The following is a 15,400-nucleotide window of genomic DNA, read 5'->3' as shown; positions in this document are numbered from 1 at the left end:
ACCATGTGAAAAAGGGATATAGAAAGGGCACCTCTTCTCTTCATTTCCCTCTAACACTGGAAGCTTCTATTTTAGTGTCAATTATGCAGCATGATTTTGGAAGCACCTTGGAAACCATATAAAGATTTGCATGTCATTACTAGAAATGGGTAGAGGACCCTGTAGCACATCAGTTTCGCGGCAGATCCTTAGGATAATGTTAGAAAGAAACTCAAGTAGATATGTTTCTCAGTACTGAAGCTTAGAATTCCTTATTTGTGATATCTCCCTTGTCTAGTACCCAGTTGTAGTATTGATGGGCAACAATATCTCGCAAAGGGTGCGCCTTACTCAGAGATATTTACTAGAATCCTGTGCTTCTCATCAACCATACTCCATGCTCTTTTCCTTTGTCTATAACCCTAGCTTTAGTTATAGTCTACCCCAGTAGTGTCACCTCAAAGTATGATATGATTCCTCTTCAGGAATATTTATTTCTAGCTTGATTTCAGGAATCTTACTTCAGCATCCTCCAACATAAGCTCAATCACCCCATTAAACCTACCTTCAATTAACCTACAACTAAAACAGAGTGTTTTGTCCTCACCATTCCCAGTTCCAAGCAGACTGCTGTTCATAAGTTTCTCTGATAAAAAAATTCTGCCACTGCCAAAGAGAAGAAATCTGCTATATTTGTAGTGTGGGTGAAAGGAATGGGTGTTGAATGAAAAGAACAGGGCAAAGCATCTGCACAAGTAGAAAGAAAAGTGGTCAATTTGAACAGAGAAATAAAACCCAACCACTGATGAGTTTTGAGTAATCAGGACTCATAAAATTATCTCACTCCCTAGTTCATTATGGCTGTGGAGGTAAAGCCACAGAATCACTCCTAGGATGGGATTGCTCTTGGAGATCAGAACACATAGTAAGTATACATCCTCATTAGTGCCAAATTGCATGAGGGAAGTTTGCAGGTTGCTACTGCTAAATCTCCACCTAGATTGTTCTTTCTTAATTCAATGCCACTCAAAATTATTCTTCTAATTGGGAATGTTAGACATTATTTGTGTATTGTGTGTTTTGTGTTAAAAGGAATAAAATACAGACAAAAGGCAATCATGTTGTTAATGAGAAGTATTCAGTATAATGTGGTTTTGGTTGTTTTAACATTACAGCCTAACTGAACTGACCTCGGTTATTAGACCAGTTGAATAGAGATACATAACTGAATTCACAAGAGGATAAAAGAATCATTAAAACATAAAATCTATACATACATCATCTAACTACCTCTCTGTAGTTAAATGTAATTGCAGTTTTCCACCAAAGAATTTGTGGAGAATTAAAATGAAAACAAATAAAGGCTCGGGGAAAATAGCAACAAATGGATGGAAAATATGAAATTAATTATCTCTATCTAAAAAATCTGTTTCTTATAAAGAATTGGAGATCTGTTGTACTTCAGAATTACTTACATTTCTTGAGAAAAGTTCTCGCTCTCAGTGGAAGAACGTCACGTGAAGAGGTATCTTTTGGCACATGAGCCATGTAACATAGAGTTAGAAGAGTCCAAAGAGCTCATCCTGCCTGGTCGTCTGTGTCTAACCAGATGACTACCCCGACTGCTTGAAATAAAGTGGTTCTTGTCTACTTCGCAAGATGTTTTTTCTTTTCCTTTTTTCTTCTAAAAATAAGCAAACAACAAAATAAAAGGTCAAGATCTGCTTTTCTCTTTGATTCCTAAGATCGCTTTAAAGAAAACTTTGTTTCAGAAATAGCATATTTCAGACACAGTTTTAGGTCTGTTTTGTTCTATTCCACATAATATCAATACTAAGATAAGGATTGGGTCAGCAGCATTTTACTAAAATTTTCCCAACAGACATTAATCAATCAATTAAATAACTAATTTTTTTTGAGACAGAGTCTTGCTCTGTCACCCAGGCTGGAGTACAGTGGCACGATCTCAGCTCACCGCAACCTGCACCTCCCAGGTTCAAGTGATTCTCGTGCCTCAGCATCCCGAGTAGGTAGGACTACAGGCATGTGCCACCATGCCTGGCTAATTTTTGCAGTTTTAGTAGAGATGGGGTTTCACCATGTTGGCCAGGCTGGTCTCAAACTCCTGGCCTCAAACAATCCACCTGCCTTGGCCTTCCAAAGTGCTGGGATTACAAGCGTGAGCCACCACATTCAGCCCAGACATTAATTTAGCTTGATATATGGATTAGTTAAAGGAGGATTAGTCAGAATTGAAAGCACTGAAAAAGGAAAATTACAGAAGAAAATCTGAGTGGCGCCCATTCAGCTGCCATCCAGAGGAAAAGGAATCTTAGTTGTCAGGCCTGAACTACTCAGATCACATTGAGCATCTTATGTCTGTTTTGAGAACGGGGTATCAGGATGACTTAGCTTGTAGTCATTACACTTGAAATTCAACTGGTCCCTTGTTCTGATTCAACACTCAGCTTCCAACTGAGATCTGAGGGGAGTCGGTGGGCAAGTGGTGGGTAGCTGAAAAAACACTCCAAGAATTGTAGACAGTTTCAACATGGCTTTGCTCTGTCTCTGGGCACAAGCGAGCCATATGTACAGCATCAGCAGGGTATACCTTTTACAGACAATAATGTACACCTTCTACAGACAATAATGTATACCTTCTACAGACAATAATGTATACCTTCTACAGACAATAGTGTATACCTTTTACAGACAATAATGTATACCTTCTACAGACAATAGTGTATACCTTCTACAGACAATAATGTATACCTTCTACAGACAATAGTGTATACCTTCTACAGACAATAATGTATACCTTCTACAGACAATAGTGTATACCTTCTACAGACAATAATGTGTACCTTCTACAGACAATAATGTGTATACCTTCTACAGACAATAATGTATACCTTCTACAGACAATAATGTGTATACCTTCTACAGACAATAATGTATACCTTCTACAGACAATAATGTGTATACCTTCTACAGACAATAATGTATACCTTCTACAGACAATAATGTATACCTTCTACAGACAATAATGTGTATACCTTCTACAGACAATAATGTATACCTTCTACAGACAATAATGTGTATACCTTCTACAGACAATAATGTATACCTTCTACAGACAATAATGTGTACCTTCTACAGACAATAATGTATACCTTCTACAGACAATAATGTATACCTTCTACAGACAATAATGTGTATACCTTCTACAGACAATAATGTGTACCTTCTACAGACAATAGTGTATACCTTCTACAGACAATAGTGTATACCTTGTACAGACAATAATGTGTATACCTTCTACAGACAATAATGTATACCTTCTACAGACAATAGTGTATACCTTCTACAGACAATAGTGTATACCTTCTACAGACAATAATGTGTATACCTTCTACAGACAATAATGTATACCTTCTACAGACAATAATGTGTATACCTTCTACAGACAATAATGTATACCTTCTACAGACAATAATGTGTACCTTCTACAGACAATAATGTATACCTTCTACAGACAATAGTGTATACCTTCTACAGACAATAGTGTATACCTTCTACAGACAATAATGTATACCTTCTACAGACAATAGTGTATACCTTCTACAGACAATAATGTATACCTTCTACAGACAATAATGTGTATACCTTCTACAGACAATAGTGTATACCTTCTACAGACAATAGTGTATACCTTCTACAGACAATAATGTGTATACCTTCTACAGACAATAATGTATACCTTCTACAGACAATAATGTGTACCTTCTACAGACAATAATGTGTATACCTTCTACAGACAATAATGTATACCTTCTACAGACAATAATGTGTATACCTTCTACAGACAATAATGTATACCTTCTACAGACAATAATGTGTATACCTTCTACAGACAATAATGTATACCTTCTACAGACAATAGTGTATACCTTCTACAGACAATAGTGTATACCTTCTACAGACAATAATGTATACTTTCTACAGACAATAGTGGCTCTGAGCCAAGCACGAGCTCATGTGAGTGGTTACCTAATGTGCCTTGTGTGGTGTGGTTACATAATGAGCAGGGTTGTGTGCTTGCACTCCAAACCCACTGAGTCATGCTGCACCGGAAGGCTGCCTCAGCCTACTCCTGACTAAAGCACAGCCATTTCCCTTACACTACACCCCCTAGGCTGAGGGCATCCTCCAGGCAGGGACACATGCCTATACAGCGGAGCCCTGAATCCATAAGCCACAACGACAACACAGAGAGCAACCGCTCACTACTAGCATCTCAGCTGGGCTACTTTTGACTGTTAGGGTCCAAAGTAGGCCAGAACCTAGGGATGCCCACCATCTCTTCAGGGGGTTGACAATAAAGCTCTCAGTCACCTTAATCTCCTGTAAGACCCCTTTGCAGGGCTGCTGTTATGTTCTGCTGATTGTCAGGGATAAAGGTACAACATTGTGTTCCTGAAAGGGCACAGGTGGCTCCTTGGGCAGCAGTTATGTCTAAGGCCCTTTGGTTTTGCAACACCACCTTTTAGATCTAATCAACCTCATTCATTAACAGGAGGAGGGACACTCGGGTGTAATTCAGAGCCTGAGTGGTGTGCTCTGCAAGAGTAGTAAATTGTGCTTCTACAGTTATGACACCCGCTCCAGGGATAGTCATTGCCAAAGGGTAGAAACACCAGGGGGCTCGTCACACTTGCAAAAACTGAGAGAACAGTGCTTCCCAGTTATACAGGCATCTGGGCAATGTGGGGAGAACAGTGGCAGGTACCTAAGGCCACCCCCAGGTACAATGTCCAATCTAGTTTGCTGATAGGAAAGGCTACCCTGTGTCCCCATAGACCCATAAGCTCCCAGGGGGCACAAAGTCCACTGGGGTCTGACCTTGGTGGTGCCACTTGTTCCACCATACCTTTGGTGTGGTGACTTGTGTTATGTTTGCACAGGCCGTGACAAGTACCCATCCTGTTACCCCAGTGTTGCTCTGTGCACTGCGGTGCCTGGCTTGGGGTACTACACGTTCCCCCACTAGCCAGCCCCACTCATCATGAATGCTATGGTCCAGTCATGGGTCTTGCAGTATCCTTTGTCCGAAGCTTGTCACATTGTGTTCCAGGCATCAGCCATGGGATCCCAAGCATCCAGCCATGTCCAGTTCTCTGCAGATATGGGATATATGTGCCAGGGCAAGCTGTCCGCAGCTGCTGCTAGAAAGGCAGTGCAGATCCAACAGTCGGAAACACTGGTCACCTCAGCATAGGTGCAGACTCAGTCCACAATGCGATTGGAGCATGTTAACCTACGGTTGAAATGACAGAGCAGGCACAGGTACTAACAGAGGTAAATCATATCCCTCAGGCAAAATATGGGCTAAGTTTCCATCCCTGGATAACAACGCAGCCACCAAGGGCTTTTGCCCTGGGCGATGGTACCACACCTTCTCAGATCTCCATGGTTCCTTTGAGTCCTGTATCCATGCCAGAGTCACAGCGTAGCTCATAATAGGCCCATCAGAGAGTACATATCTCCCTCAGAGGAGGGTTCCTTCACTGGCTGTTCCCCTACAAACAGTCAACCATGGAAGCCATGTATTGAACACTAGAAAAGTGACATGCAAGTCATACTCTAGGCCCTCCCTGCAGGGAGCTACAATGGCCAACCACTGGCAGTGGAGAGCTTGGAGGGTCCATGGCCACAGCCAGGTTTTCTGTTCCCGTCTTCAGGGGTGTTGGGGCAGGCAACAACAGGTTACCATTTGTCCCCATATCTGGTTGGAGGAGGTCATCCTTAGTCTGTATCTCCAATTGAATGGGGGTGGTGGCCCAGTGTCTCCACTAGGGCCGAGCCACCTTTCTGTGGCCATTGATTTAAGGTTTGGGGCACCAGGACCAGCCTGGAATTCCAGCTCCGCTAAGACAGGGGTGTGACACGCAAGCGTAATCCATTCTTCAAGATCCCGTCATATCACTCAATCATACCGCAGTTTGTGGATTGATGGCACATGGAATCCCCACTTTATGTCCGTTTGCTGTGCCCATCATTGTACCTGTTGTCCAGTGAAACGTGTTCCCCTATCACTCTCAGTGGCCAGAGGACAATCATACAGGGAACATAAGTGTTGCAGGACCTGCATGGTGTTCTGTTGGTTGGCCACCCTGCAAGGGTAGGTGAACAACAGGCCTGTGGCCATGTCCACAGTCGTTAGTGCATGTGTATACCCTCGTGACTTCAGCAGCGGCCCGATGCAGTCTACTTGCCACCTGGTCAAGGGCACTCACCCTATTGTTACTTGTTGTATAACACCAGGCAGCTGCCTCTTTTTAGGGTATGCCTGAGCACGCGCCAGGTATTTTGACAAGCCTCACAAATGTCTTGCTTGGGCAGGGACAGATCCCAACACTTATTGAATTGTTGTATCAGTTTATCCCCTGCATGTCCCAGTTTCCAGTGTAGCCACAAGGTCACATCTCATGTTGGTGCTGACTCTGACCATCTGACCTTGGCCAAGGCATCTGCCTCATCATTACTAGGGGTGGCCAAAGGCATGTGGCCTGACACATGATAGTTACCTCTTTCTGATGACCTATTTCCCAAAGATCTTGCCATATGGCTTGGCCCCAAATGGGTCTGTCACCTCCTTGGTGATCACCATCAACACTGCTCTGAGTTCAGCCCACTGGCTGCTTTGTCCACACTCAGTTTAAAACCATATGGTGTCAGTACTAGGTTGGACTGCAACAGTGGTCCAGGCAGCAGTAGCACCTCAGCTACTGTGTACCATGCCCCATCAGGAATAGTGGGATGCCCTTTCTTAAATGGTGAAGACTCAGGATCTAGGGGTTCCTCAGGCCCCATGGCCTTATCTTGCATTAGGACTACATGTCCCAAGACCTATTGCAACTCTGCTGCTATGGGACTTGTACTCAGCTTACTCCACTGCTGCAAGGAGGCACCCCACTTTGCCAAAGTGGACGTCTGTGCTATCCCAGTCCAGGTGGTTATTACCCATAGACGCATCCGTCCTGTTATCAGGTAAGCTGTCCATATGATGACTGCAGCCTGTCCTGTCATGCTTTCATGAGCTTGAAGGGCAGCATATACAGCTGCTAGCTGTTTCTGTATCAAGGAATACCGGAGCTCAGCTCCTTTCCATAGTTGAGACCAAAAGCCTACTGGCATTGTCAGGTGCTCTGTGCATTGCCACAAGCCTCAGCCAAAACCATCTGTGGCCACACGCACATCCAGCTCAAACAGGTGCCCCTGGTTAACTACTTGTAGAGCTTGTGCCTGCTGAATAGCTCACCTGGCTGCCAGTAAGGCGGTCTCAGCCACACCATCCCAATCCCAGGCAAGAGAGGCATTGCTGCTTCTAAATCTGCAAGAGAATCAGAGGTTAACATAATATCATCAACGAGATTATGACATATGGTGCAGCTGTGCATATAGCCCTGTGGCAACACCATGAAAGTCCACTGTCACCCTCCCATAAAGGTAAACTGTTCCTGGCTCTCTGGAGAAGAATGCATTAGCCAAGTCTACCACATAGCGGTATTGTTCCAATTCCATCATCAGGCAGTCTATCAAATCCATGATAGATGAGACAGCTGCCAAACCTTGTTAAACACTCACCCCCAGAATGTATTCAGGAGAGACATACACAGTGAATAAACAGGGAGCCAAATGACGATGCCAAGGTGTAGAGATACAGGTTTCGCTTTCACTGACCAGCTGTCATAACTGTCAATGTAAGCAGGTTTGCCCAGAAACTTATCCAGGTTCCCATAAACAATGCTGCAATCTGTGCCAGTATCCACCAGCACCCACTGGACATTGGTGGAAGACTGGTGGATCACTAATTCCTCATGTGGCCTCCGGTCATTTAGTGTCCCCCCAAGCTGGGCACCTTGGCCAGTTCCCTAATTAAACAAAAAAGGCTCTACATTTCCACTTGGCTGCAGCAAGTCATCTTTGAACTGAAGCGCCTGGGCGGGACGAGGTCACGCAGCAATGTCCTTCTCTCCCTTGGGCATTTTCTGGAATTGCTCCTCCAGAGACAACTGTCTCCACAAAGTTAAGAGTACTTCATTGGCTTGCTTATCAATTTTCTCTCAGTCAACCCCGGCCAATTAAAATCTATACATGTCCATGAGTGGGTCACTCTTTGGCGCCCCCTTTTCTCCTATGGCCGGACCCCCTGTGGGTGGGGCATCTTCCCCACCCCCGATGGCCTTCTGCTTCCCTGAGAGCCCCCATAGCATGGTCACTTCATGTATGTGGTGCCTATGTACAGGTTGAGGACAGTAGCTAGGGAGTCAAAGGCATTCAGGGCTGAAGAACCCAACACGATTCTCCCATGTGATAGGTGAAGCATTCATCACCTGGCCCCCGGGAATTCAGGTCACACAACCTGCTGCATACCCATCTCCCGAATGACTTGCACCAAATCAGCATAGACTGGCAATTTACTCACGGTTTCAGGTGTTTCACCAGCATTGTTCCACAGTCTGTATGGCTGCCCATAGCCACTCAGTCAGGATGTGGTCACTTTGTCCTTGTGCCAACTGCCTGCTCACCTGCAACCACTGACAGAGGGAGGGGTGAGTTGTGATAGAGGCCAGCTTTTCCATCTCAGAGGAAGAACAGGAGATACTTTCTGCTCTCTTGTCTCATAAATGAAGCATCCGGCTCATAAATGAAGCATCCGGGCAGGCAGAGGTTCCCCTGGATGCTGGTGCACTGCCTGCCTAATTCCCACAACTCATTTGGGGTGTAGGCAGTATATGAAGTATGTTGCATTATGGTGGGGGGAGGGGGGCAGGTCCCTAAGCCTTCCCTTGGGGCCCCAACAGCTGTTCATGATCTACCTTCTGATGGACCACTGGGCAAGCCCACAACAGGAGTTCTTTCTCTATATCAGACCAAGTGGGGATCTCCAGCTGAGACAATAGACCCAGGCCTATATTCACAACAGCCTCTAATGCCTTTTCCAAGCTTTGTAGCTGGGTTTCCAGGTGCCCCACCTGTGCCTGAAGGGCCCTTACCTGCACTGCATCCCTCAGGGACTGGGTGTGTACTTCTCCTAGCACAAAATGCCCATCCAACTCCACCAACAAAAGTTCACTCCTTCTCGGTGCTCTGTGCTTCCAGCAGCTTCAGCGCCTTTTCCATGCTTGTGGGGGACCCATCTTCTGCCACCCAGGTTTCCACCAAACCCATCCAAACAGCACAGCTGCCACCAGGTACCATGACCCATGCTGTGGCCTCATGGCCAACCTGGAATCAGTGGGGACCAAAGGCTCACTCACCTCAGGATCCTGTTCATGAGGCCGATGATCATGTTCTAACTGAGATCTGAGGGGAGTGGGTGGGCAAGTGGCAAGTAGCTGGAAAAACACTCAAGGAATTGTAGATAGTTTTGACATGGCTTTATTCTCTCTCTGGGAATGAATGAGCCATATGTACACATCAGCAAGGTAGTTTTACCTTTTACAGACAATAGTGGCTCTGAGCCAAACATGAACTCATGTGGGTAGTTACCTAATGCACCTCACATGAGGTGGTTACATAATGTGCGGGATTGTGCACCTGTGCTCCAAACATGCTAAGTCATGCTGTGCTGGAAGTCCACCTCGGCCTACTCCTGATGAAAGGGAAGCCATTTCCCTTACGAATATGTATCAAGATAACTTCTATTATTAATATTTGAATTTCCATGCAGTGACAAGAAAATAAACATTACTCCAAATAAAGAATAAAATTCTAAATTGGAGTCTTATCTAGAACTTAAATGTGGGGGAGAGCAAACTCTAGAAATTATTTTGGATCTGGGTGGTGCATGGGAAACAGCTGATACCAGTCCCACTCCCTAACTGTAACTGATGGTTCCAAAGCTCCCCACCTGGATGGGGGCATGTGCAAATGTGCCTCAGGGAACCAAACTCTAAACTACTCAGCCATTAAGTCTCTTTCAGCCATTACTCTCTTTCAGAGAGTACGCCTCTGAGGTGCCCATAGAGTGGGTGAGTGCCCAGAGTTGGTGAATCCTACAGATGAGAAACCACAGTTCCAACAATTATTGAGAACAGATGTGTCTCTCAGTCTTAGAAGGATTGAGTCCTCCCAATGATTGAGATTCTCCACCTATAAAGCCACCAGACAGGATCTGCAAAGGGAGGGGTCCATATTAATTTCAGATACGTGTGATGGTATGTCTGAAAGAGACCTAGAATCTATATTTTTTTCATCCTTAAGATTTTATATCTTTATTTATTTATTTATTTATTTTGAGACAGAGTTTCACTCTTGTTGCCCAGGCTGGAGAGTGCAATGGCATGATCTCGGCTCACTTCAACCTCTGCCTCCCAGGTTCAAGCAATTCTCCTGCCTCAGCCTCCTGAGTAGCTGGGATTACAGGTGTGCACCACCACACCCAGCTAGTTTTTGTATTTTTAGTGGAGATGGGGTTTCACCATGTTGACCAGGCTGGTCTTGAGCTGACCTCAGGTGATCTGGCCACCCCGGCCTCCCAAAGTGCTAGGATTACAGGTGTGAGTCTTTATACCTTTATTAATTTTAAAATTTTTTACTTTTTAAATTTAAAATTTTATACTTTTAAAATTAGATTTTTAATTTTAAATCTCTTATTATGGGCAGGGGAGGGGGATTGTTTGTTGGGAGAGTATTTGCCATTAATAAAGGTGGATTAGTTAAGAACTTCTGAATGGATCTGTTTCAATTCCCTGACAAACAAGTGTTGATTTACTTCTACACTTAGAGTCCTCCTATCAAGATGTACACTTTCTGTTTAAACATATGATCACACTTTGATGATTTTTTTGGCTTTCACTTATGTATTTTCATTTATATCCTGTCAGAGTTAACTATCTCCAGGGAATATTGGTGGTGTGTTCAATGGAGAGCTAGAGAATGGCTCTGGAAAAAGATGTGTTTAATTAAATTAAAAATTTGCTAACACATGCCTGTGTAAAAGGGGACCTGGTAATGCAGACTGCTTCTTGCTGAAACAAATCTGGGACAATTTAAATCTTTTTCTGCTTAGGTCCAGTATATTATAGTTATTTATTCTGCTTACTGTACTGGGGTTGGTATCAGTAGACAGAGAGAAAGCCAAGAAAGAAAGAGAAAGGAAAAGAAGACTGCACATGCCCATGTCAGAATGTATGATATATTCATATAAACTGCACTATACAAAACTATAGAGGTATCAGAAGTGTCTGATGACTTAACAAATGCCTCAATACCTTTTCAGCATCTAATTATTATGTGGTCTTAATACATTTTTAAAAGTTTGACACAAAAATTATTATAATGCTCAATTTCTTGATAGCAAACTACACTAGTAACCACACTGGTAATCAGGTATAAATTGAAACTCTTGTCATTCAAGTCTGATGGATGCTGCAGTGTGCTGCCCAGATACCACCTTCAGCAGGAGACTTTTAGTACCACAGCTGTCCCAAGGTTGAGGACTGCTGATGGCACGGCTTACTTTCTTCTCAGGGAATAATAGCCTATGACTGGTTCAGAGCTCTCCGTGGAATAGGATAGATACTAGTCACTGTTGCAGCAGTACTACAGTTTAACTTTCCCCACACTACTTCTCCACTTCTTACTTTCTTACAGGTGTTGTTCCTGAGAGCACTCCCCAATAAACCTTACAGTCTATCTAGAGAACCTAAGCTGAGACAGAAGCATAAATATGTAATAACATTTAACTTTTTTGTATGTGCATTTTTAAGTGAGATGGGTCTAGCATAGCCTATCAGGCCTTGGAAACAAAATTAATCTGGCTTCCGAATTGAAGGGATTCTTCCCTTTTTCTTCCAATAGCCTAGAAATGTTTAAATAACATTGGAATCATCTGTTCTTTGAAAATTAAACCCATCTGGTCTTTGTGCCTTTTTTCGTGATAGATTCTTAGTCACCAGCCCAACATCTTCTACAGTGATTGGCAATTTAAGGTAATTTATATTTTGTTAGGAAATCATTCACTTCCTCTGTGTTTTCAAATTTGTAGCCATGGAATTGCAAGCAGTAATCTCTCATAATTCTTTGAATCATGCCTGTATCTATGTTTTTGTTTCCTTGTCGTTTTTAATCTTGCACATTTTCGCAAGTGCACTCTTGTGTGTGTTTGCCACGTGCATTCTCTCTTTAATCAGGTTCACAAAGAGTTTGTCTACTTTATTGGTCTCAAAACAATAAAAATAAAGACAGCTTTCGGATTGATTGATCCTTTCTGCTTTATTTTGGCTTGTTTTTGTCTTCTCCTCTATTAATTTCAGCTTCTATTTATATTAAGCCGATCCTTTTTGGTTTCTTTCATCATTCATTTCCCAGTTTCTGGTGATGAGTACTAAGTTTCTTAATTTTTTTCTCTTTTACCTTTAATAACAGAGACATTTAAAGCAATAAGTTCATTTTGAGTGTAGCTTTTGCTGTTCCACTTCATTGCTTTGTCAATAGTTGGTAATTTCACTTTTTATTTCTTTTGATTAACTTTCCAAAAGTTAAAACTTTTATAATTTATACCTCATTTTATTGAAGAGTGATTAGGAAAATAACCCTAAAAACATGCATTTTTCTTTATTTTATTTTTGGCAACTTTAATTTGTCAAGGTTTCCTTTTTGGCCAAATACAGGATTTTGTAAACGTTTCTTGAATCGGTGGGAGAAATCTAGTAAATTGAATTTACTGATTTGTATACTAGATGCATTTAACTCTGGAAGACATCTATTTAATTCTCTAATTGTATTTTTATCAAGTTCTCCTTGCATTTCTCATATTTTTGCTTTACATGCATACTTTGGAAATAAGCATTACGTCTAAAAACAGCAATGTATGTACCTTAATTTAAAAATACTTTATTGCTAAAAAATTCTAACCATCATCTGTTCCTTCAGTGAGTTGTAATCTTTTTGCTAGTGGAGGGTCTTGCCTCCATGTTGATGGCGGCTGACTGATCAGGATGGTGGTTGCTGAAGGCTGGGGTGGCTGTGGCAATTTCTTGAAATAGGACAACAGTGAAGTTTCCTGCATCATTTGACTCTTCTTTTCATGAGAGATTTCTCTGGCAGGTAATGCTGTTTGATAGCAGTTTACCCACAATAGCATTTCATTCAAAATTGGAATAAATCCTCTCAAACCCTGCCATTGCTTTATCAATTAAGTTCATGTAATATTCTAAGTCCTTTGTTGTTATTTCAACAATGTTCACAGCATCTTCACCAGGAGTAGATCTTGTCTCAAGAAACTACTTTCTTTAGTCATCTATAAAAAGCAATTCCTCATTCATTCAAGTTTTATCACAAGATGACAGCAATTCAGTCAAATCTTCAGGCTTCACTTCTAATTCTAGTTCGCTTGCTATTTCCATCACATCTCTAGCTGCTACCTCCACTGAAGTCTGGAACCTCTCAAAATCATCCATGAAGGGTGTTGGAATCAATTTCTTCCAAACTCCTGTTAATTTGATATTTTGACTTTCACCTATGAGTCATGAATATCCTTTTTTTTTTTTTTTTTTTTTTTTTTTTTTTTGAGACAGGGTCTTACTCTGTCCCTCAGGCTAGAGTCCAGTGATGTGATCTCAGCTCACTGAAAACTTTGCCTCCCAGGCTCAGGCGATCCCTCCGCCTCAGCCCCTCAAGTATCTGGGATTACAGGTATGCACAACCACACCTGCCTAATTTTTAATAGAGATGGGGTTTTGCCATGTTGCCCAGGCTAGTCTTGAACTCCCGGGATTTTGCCATGTTGCCCAGGCTGGTCTTGAATCTGCCCACCTCAGTCTTCCAAAGTGGAATTACAAGCATGAGCCACTGCACCCAGCCACAAATGTTCTCAATGGCATTTAGAATGGTGAATCCTTTCCAGGAGGTTTTCAATGTACTTTGCCCATATTCATCAGAGGAATCACTATGTATGGCAGCTATAGCCTTATAAAATGTATTTCTTAAAGAATAAGGCTTGAGAATTGGCACTACCCTTTGATCTGTGGGCTACAGAATGAATGGTGTGTTAGCAGGCATGAAAACAACATTAATCTCCATGTACATCTCTATCAGAACTTTTGGGTGATCAGGTATCTTGTCAATGAGTGGTAATATTTTGAAAAGAATCTTGTTTTCCAAGCAATGGGTCTCAACAGTGAGCTTAAAATATTCAGTAAACCTTGCTGTAAACAGATGTGCTGTTATCCAGGCTCCGTTGTTCCATTGATACAACACAGGCAGAGTAGATTTATCATAATTGTTAAGGGTTATAGGATTTTTGGAATAGTAAATAAGCATTGGCTGCCACTTATAGTCACCAGTTATATTAGCTCTTAACAAGAGTCAGCCTGTCCTTTGAAGCTTTGAAGCCAGGCATTGGCTTTTCTCCTCTAGCTATGAAAGTCCTAGATGGTGTCTTCTTCCAAGAGGAGGCTGTTTTATCTACATTGAAAGTTGTTGTTGTTTAGTGGAGCCACCTTCATCAATGCTCTTAGCCAGATCTTCTAGATAACTTGCTGCAGCTTCTCCATCAGCACTCGCTGCTTCACCTTGCACTTTTATGTTACGGAAATAGCTTCTTTCCTTGAACCTCATGAACCAACCTGTGCCAGCTTACAATTTTTCTTCTGTAGCCTTTTCACCTCTCTTAACCATCACAGAATTGAAGGAAGTAGGGACTTGTTCTGGATTATGTTTTGGCTTAAAGGAATGTTGTAGCTGGTTTAATCTTCTGTCCAGAACACTTGAATTGTCCCTATTATGGCAATAAAGTGGTTTCACTTTGTCACTCATGTATTCATTGGAAAAGCACTTTGAATTTCCTTCAATAACTTTTCATTTGCATTCACAACTTGGCTAACTGTTGCAAGAGGCCTAGCTTTTGGGCTATCTGAGCTTTCAATATGCCCTACTCACTAAGCTTAATCATTTCTAACTTTTGATTTAAGGTGACAGAAGTGAGAGGCTTCCTTTTACATAAACACTTCGAAGCTTTTGTAGGGTTATTAATTAAGTTATTTTCAAATTATTGTTTATTTCAGGGAATAGGAGGGCCTGAGGAGAGGGAAAGAGACAGGGAAAGTGCTGTTCATTGTCACATGGGCATGGTTCATGGTGCCCCAAAACAATTACAACAACCTCAAAGATCTCTGATCACAGATCACAACAGACATAAAAATAAAGTTAGCAATATTGTGAGAATTGCCAAATGTGACACAGAGACATGAAATGAGCACATGCTGTTGGAAGAATGGCGTTGACAGACTAGATTGCTTTGGGGTTACCACAAACCTTAAAGTGAAGTACAGTAAACAGGTACACCTGTATATTTTCGCTGCTGTATTATGTGAGGCTGATTTCCACTGAAGTTTTGGGACTGATTGTGAAG

The 15,400-nt window shown here is 42.2% G+C and overlaps 1 protein-coding gene across 6 annotated transcripts in view; it reads left to right on the top strand.

Moving 5' to 3' along the window:
• LOC140713193 (uncharacterized) overlaps positions 1 to 15,400 on the top strand; it is a 229,200-nt gene that overhangs the window by 62,724 nt on the left and 151,076 nt on the right. The window lies entirely within an intron of this gene.

This window comes from Chlorocebus sabaeus, chromosome 13, assembly GCF_047675955.1.
Source record: "Chlorocebus sabaeus isolate Y175 chromosome 13, mChlSab1.0.hap1, whole genome shotgun sequence".
Taxonomy (NCBI): Eukaryota; Metazoa; Chordata; class Mammalia; order Primates; family Cercopithecidae; genus Chlorocebus; species Chlorocebus sabaeus.
This window is presented reverse-complemented; position numbering and strand designations above follow the sequence as displayed.